Source organism: Thermobia domestica, chromosome 3, assembly GCF_964235325.1.
Source record: "Thermobia domestica chromosome 3, izTheDome1.hap1.1, whole genome shotgun sequence".
In the NCBI taxonomy this organism is placed as follows: domain Eukaryota; kingdom Metazoa; phylum Arthropoda; class Insecta; order Zygentoma; family Lepismatidae; genus Thermobia; species Thermobia domestica.
In genome coordinates this window covers 133,161,650-133,169,158 of record NC_137456.1, presented here as the reverse complement: position 1 = coordinate 133,169,158, position 7,509 = coordinate 133,161,650, and positions in this window count along the sequence as shown.

The window sequence follows — 7,509 nt, the reverse complement described above, 5'->3', positions numbered from 1 at the left end:
CTAGAGGAAAATGTACTTCAGAATATTGAAAATCCAATAGGATTTTTACATTAGTTACAGCAAAATTTGAAACTATTTTTGAAAAGTCGCTTATACTTGCCCCTTCTTGGAAACCACAACATGGGCGCCCTTGACCACCATCACGGTTTACCCAGTCCTCAAGTTTTCTGAATTTTTAACAAGAGGGATTCAACATATCATTACGAAACTCCCCCCCCTCCCCCAAAAAAAAGGACTACGGAATATATTTAAGTTAAGCTAAATACAACCGCACAACAAACGTGACTGAGTGGTTGGCTTTTGCGCTTCTATCGGGAAGTCCGGGATTCAACCCAGCATTCGACCATTCTGACAAAGCCTTCCTTCATTCCATCTGTGAATGTAGAAATAGTGCGTGTACTGGCCGACTAGGAGTGCAGGAGTTGGCCGACTTCCTTTCTTATTGTTTTTAAATCGTTATTATTACTAATTACCAGCAGTGACGGTTTTGCGAAGGTTAGAGGATCGGTCTTTCGGACTGAAGCCTGTTCTCGAAAGTTGTGGAATGTCTAAAACGAACGAAATATCTATTAGTTATGCCTTTACTCATAAACTTTAAGCTCCCGTCAAATAAAAATTACGAATGTTTAGAAAAACTAAACATTAGTAGTAAGAAAACCCCTCGCAAAACACTTTTTTAAATTCGCCACTGATTCTCAGTATAAAATGATCTTCAAGGTTGTATCCGGAAGATTATTGCTAAACATATAAACGAAACGAAATATTAGTTATGCCTGTACTCATAAACTTCAAGCACCTCCCAAATAAAAAAAAAAAGTGGGACTTTTTAGAAAACGAAACAATCAGAGAAACCCCTCCCAAAGTACTTTTCTAAATCCGCTATTGATTATTTGTATAAATTGGTATTCAAGATTGTATCTGGAAATTATTGCTAAATCATTGCACAACTACAGTATAACAGAAATGTGGAAGTACGGTTTGACGGACATATAGAACAACGTAAGTTTAACTTTCGTGCTAGAAGCTGGAGTACTAAGCTCTTAGAAATGAAACACGGATGACAAACTAAAATGATCTAGAGAAGGAAAAAAATGTCGATAACTCAAAAGTTAAAATAAAGTTAAATAGCCTGTAAAATTGCCCTCAAATACTACATTCTTCATGTTAGCTTTAATTCGTAAAATATGTGCTCCATCCATCTTGATGATGAATTACAGAGCTAAATATGGCATTCAGGTCGTGGAATTCTTATCTAACTATAGAATATACTATAAGAAAGCTATTTGGATAGAAAAATCATGAAAATGAAAAAAGCCAAAATTTCCAAAATTCTCGTTTTTTTCCCAAAAAAGCCGGCTTTTTATGTGAAAAAAACCATCGATTCAAAAAAGCCGGCTTTTTTGCATCTCTAGTTTTATAGGACCTAATTGGGGGGTTAGGACCTAAAAAATTCTAAATTAGCTTTTAGAACCTATAACGTCCTAAATGATTCCTTATAGTTATTTTTAACTCGAAAAATACTTTCAAACACGTACTCAACCAGTTTTCAACAATGCAATAACAAGGTTTCCTTCACACAGCATGTTTCTTTGTAATTTGCGGCTGCGATTGTGAATAAGCGATTGTGAAAACATGCGCGGCTGCGATTGTGAAAACATGAAAAGTGCCGGAAAAACAATATTTGAACATTCGTATTTCCTCAGTGCATCGTTAGAAAAGTGAAGTCATATTTGTGGTGTTGTATAAAATTTCAAATATAAGAAAACTGACAAAAAAAAACTACTACTACTACTATAGTATGACAGGCCATACATATGTTAAACTATATTTCAGCTATCAAAAAAAAAAAAAAAAGTCCAAGGTAAGAAGAGTTTTATTATTTTTATTACGCAGAAGACTGGTTAGCATAAAGCTTACTAAATTAAGGTTATCATTTAAGTATGAAATAGCTAACAAAGTGTTTAAAGTGTAGTAATATTCCGTTTTCAGTAATATAACGCTAAAAATCCTAAACGGTGTTTTTAAAAACCTATAAAATCCTAAAGTGCATTTTTTAAAATCCTAATTTGAATTTTTTGGGACCTAAAAATCCGAAGCCTAGTTATGACCATTATTGCTTTTTCTTATTGTTGCAGACTGTTTCGTAATATCAGTCAATCTTTTCGACAAAGCAACATACATACAAATTACCTACATTTGTGTTTTAAAAGCAAAAGAGATTTGTTTGTTCGTTCGTTATTTAGTGATCTTCCTTCTTAGTGAAAGATTGGATACAGTTTTCGAAAAAGTTCGAAAAAGGAAATCTTGAGTCCTATATCTCATTGCAGTTGTTTCCTATTTTGAAATGAGAATGAAAAATAAGCATAATAATTTACCGAAAACCAGTCATCGAGCTTTCTTCTCTGTGAGGAGATCAGTAATCACAGAAATAAATTACCATGGTATTTTATATTTACAAATATTAATAACAATATCTACATGAGTGTGCCGCGAGAATTCAAGTTACACCTGTAGTGTGCCGCAAGTTGAAAAAGGTTGGGAAACGCTGCAATAGAGTCACGAAAACTCGGCCTAACGTGAACTGTGGAAGAGTTTCCGAGTTTGTGAAAATGCCAGGTTATCGGGAATGGGGTTAAAAAAGAATAAGTACAAGTGTTTTCTCAGAAAATACGGTACTGTACTTGTATGTATTGGTTGCTTGAGAATACAACTGAGAATAAACTGCCCAATTACTCTTACTTTATGAAGGAATAGAGCCTTTACTATTCATGAAAATGAAAATTAATGAATATACAGTATCCAGTAATTTACCTGAAAAGACAGACCTCACAAAAATAACCGGTAATGACCTTGGTCGGGTCTGCGCACGGGGTTTTATCGCCCTGCCAAGGTGTGAAGGATGGGCACGAGCGACTTCGAGTGGCTTTTCTTTGAAACTTGACTCAACTCGAAACAGACATCTTTGAGTTCCTCCTCGGCTCGAAAAATTTCCTCTAACTCGCGTCGAATTCAGGTCGAGTTTAGAGTCGAGTGAAGCCGATACGAGCCAAATTGTGCTAAATCCTGTGTGTAGTTTCAAATACTCTCTTCAAGTATCCTACATAGATAATATAATTATCAATGATACTACTACTACTACGATAATTTATTATTATTATTATTATTATTATTAATAATAATAATAATAATAATAATAATAATAATAATAATAATAATAATATTAGAACACCGTGTATAACCATGAAGATAGGCGGTTTGTATCTGAATACTAAAAACTAGTTGACTGTAGATCTCAGTTGTCGAGAAGTGTTCAGGAGGCAAAGACCTTTTACGAGGTTCTGTTTTTCAGTACCGGAGGAGCAAGTATTCGGGCTCGAGCCAAAAGTTGTTGAAACTTACACATCGCCGGACAAACATATTCAAAATTACTCGGCTCGGTTTTACGGTAGTCAACGGTTCGGGCGGCTCGGCTCACAACTCATTCACTATCGAGTCGAACCGAGAAGTAAACGGAGACAATAGCTCATCCCACTCGAGCCGGTTCGAGCTGTTCCCTCTGTTGAACCGAGCTGAACCGGTTGGCATGACCACCTGGGTTGGGCTTCTGCTTGGGCTCAGAAATTCAATCGTGCAGGTCTCAGCCTTGATGGTAAGATCTACATTATATAATTATATTGGTGTTCAAAACATTTGAGGCTGTTTCCTTTTAAAAATCTACTGTCGTCTCGTTATCGAGATGAGACGAGACGCAAGTAGTGTCCCTGTCGTGAGCAACACTAAAAGTATTCTACGTTATTGATTACGTTTCTCATGGCTTTCGCTTCCCAATCTAATCAGGCCATGATTTGAAAACGAGTTAAAACGAGCGAACTATTTATCAAACTCGACTCGAGAAAATTATCTTTGACTCGATTCGAAACTCGAATCTAATTCGAGTTGAGTTTCGAGTCGAGTCGAGTTTTAGCTCGACTCGTGCCCATCCCTAAATTTTACGGACTCTACTGTATTAGGTAAGTGTTTTTCCCTTAGTTTGAAGCGATAAAAGTTCAATTTTTACTTTGTACTTTCCTAAAGAGCCACCTCTGAAAGAAAATGCAAACAATCAGTACCTTTCCTGCATTTCTGTACATTAAAATGAAAGTTTTAACTTTCTGTGACTATGCTTTGTAAAGAGTAGGTAGGCCTATAATTGAAGTGAACTACTGTCATTTAGTAAGAACATTGTCATGCCTTGTTTGAGAGAACATAGTGGCTTAGTGGAAAAGTTCTCGCCTTTGGTGCATTTGGTCGCTATCTTGGTCCCAGACCATGTGAAATAGTGCAGGTGACTTCAGCTCCGTTGCTTTCCTATGGAATCTCAGTTTTTTTTCTTCACATATTCTTACTTCACCACTTTTTCATAATTCATTCTCAGTAGTGAACTGTTTCCTTTAGCCCAACGTTTCTCAACCTGTGGTCCTTGAGATCTGCTCTTGTGCTCCTCTTTAAGTGTCCAAAAAAGAGAGAAAAAAATAAAATTCAAGTGAATTGCGTATCACACACTGTACGTATCTCAAATTTAATTTTATATAATTTAATAAAGATTATACAAATTCTAACAGCTTATACACTCTTCATAGTCTTCAATTACTTTAAAAAAAACTAATATATTTTTTTATTTTACGATTCAAAATGCCGTTTTAAAAGAAATGTAGATAGCAATAATGAAACCAAGTTTGAATAATATGAGGAAACAGAAATAGACACACTGACATACCATCTAAATGTCTCAACGCGTGTAATTTAGCTACAAAGTAGATATATTGTTGTAGATGATCTGACAAACACACAAACAAGCTACATTCTTACATTCATAACCACGATATAATGGATTTGACGCGTGCTAAGCTGCTAGGACTTATCGTTATTGCACGTGAACCTAGTCCAAGTCCCAATATTGGCACATCCACACGTTTATATGGTAACTCAGTGTGTTTATTTCTTTTTCTGTACACTGTTCCCACTTTGTTTCATTGTTCCTAATCACGTTTAGCTTGACATAACATTTTGAGTCAAGGGTGTCATTCGAGGAGGCACACATGGACAGACAGATATAACGAAGCTTTGGATAAACCAAACTCATTGTTAAAATATCCCATTGTATAACAAGATGGGAGTGTTGCTGTCTTATAAATAGGGATTGAATGATACTGTTTATTCTTAGCTTATATACACACAGTATACACTCTTACCTTGTTAATGTTTCCTTACAGTAGATCCTCGTAGTGAACTTCCTTTCTTTACGTGCCTGTATTTAAGTAATTGATCCATCTCGGTTTTTCATCTTACTACAGAGGAGCATCAGGACGCAAATACGAAAACATGAAACACTTGGCGGTGCAAATGTTGAAAGATTAAGTAAGTTTCTCTCTTTCTCTGAGGAATCTTTATAAATGAAGAGTAGCACACCATCAAATTATTTTTATTCTAGAAAACAGCGAATCTATTCCAAGGTAGATCAAGCACTTGATGCTATGCACTATCTAATGCAACAAGGAAAGAATCTTCTCCATCTTTTTCCAAACCATCTTCCACTACGCAGAAATTATTTTTGCAGAGAGAATTGACTATGATGTTCAGATAGAAAAATTCTGTCAAGTCAGATATACCGTTTAATGATATCATCATTTAATTTCTCCATCACTTTCTTAGATGAAATTATTTTCCAATTTCTGAAGTTTTTCTGTTTCTTCTATTCCATATTTTATCAATTTTCTTCTTAAATCGAAAACGACAATCAAAGCAGCATATTGATAGATATTAATAGCGTCTCTTGATATAAGGTGAATCTTAATCCCCAATAAATGGTTCGATAAGAGTCCATGCAAGAAAATTAAATAATTCCACTGGTTCATAATGAAAAATGTACAGTCAAAAATAAGTTCATAGACCAATATAGTAGAAAGGGTTACCGTCTCACGTCAATGACTTCCATCAAAAGTAACTCTGTTGCTGGGTGAGTCCAATAAAACATAAATCCAATTCATAAGAGACTCCCTGATCGTCAAACTGATTTGGAGAGAAATATAACAAGATCACACATTGCTGTAAAAATATTTCTTCTACGATAGGCATTCAGATGGCAGATAAGAGAAACTATTCTATGTGCAAAGGACTATCTCATATAGGCTATTATCTTTGGAAATAATCTTTCTCTTTTTTTTCGAAAATCAACTCTCATTAATGCATTGCGGAAGTTCTGCGTTCTCTGATCGATCGTGTCTAATCCATAAAGTTAATAGTTTTCGACACCTCTTGTGAATCCACTTTCTATACGACGAAGGATCTATCGTAGACAAAATCGATTTCAAGTCAACAACAAGAAAGCAGCAAAATGGCAGATGTCATCATTTCTTATAATTGAATGAACCTTTACTCAAAAAAGATGATTCGAAACAGTGTAATCAAGAGAAGCAAACAATACAATTAACAACTAATAACAATATATCCATATCCAGAGCACTGCGAAGAACTTCTGTTTCACGCTAATTCTTTCCATATATTGCGATGGTGTTTGAGGTAGTTCTAATAAGCTTCCAACTGCTTACGCAAGGCATACGCTAACCCTTGGTCATCGATTTGCTCTGACGAGAAAGATTGGCAAACCGAAAGATTCTCCATTGTCTTCAACATTGTTTCTCCGTAAATGCTCATCATGTAGTAGTTTGAGCTTAATACTCTGGGTATAAACGACCATTTCCAAAATGTATCTTCTTCCATAATTTCCTTTGATTCTTTAAGATCATTTGCAGAGAGATCACACACACTGTAACTAGTTTGACATAATTGTATTAGCTTTCAAATGCCTGCAAGCGTCATGATTTACTATAGTCATAACATATATTTCATTAGTAGTTTTTGTTTCTTCAGATGTTCGTTGAAGGAACATCTTTTGAAATTTCATTTGGAGCCACCGAGCGCAAGTAGAAATCCAACGATGACAGCAGGGTTGCCGTACACCACGTACACCATGTTCAGGTCTGTTGAGATTGCTTAAATGAATCATACTAATATATTTATCAGAAGTCAGGCGTATCTGAGACGGAGTTAGAGTGCAAACACGTATAAGTTGATGTGGGACGAACCAACATGGTGACAGGAGGTCTCGTCTCTCATTGATATCTTTATTGTTGCTTTATCTCTTTATGTTGACTGTTGGAAAAGAATTTAAGTAGTTTATAGACAAGTTGCAAACAGCTTGACTGGCTTCAGTCATTGGAATGTCGTAAACTATAATTTTACATCTATTGTGTTGTCTACTCTTAATCTTTATGCAATGTACGTCATACCTCGTTACGTACAAACTATTTAAACTATGTAGATTATACCTAATGTAGTTTTTCTTATCGCAATAACAAAGAAAACGTTAGTAAAAATATTTACCTTGCAATGTCAGAAAGCAGTTGTAGAACTTGATAAGGAATTAAACATAAATCAAATATCCAAACTACTAAATTACTAGGATATATT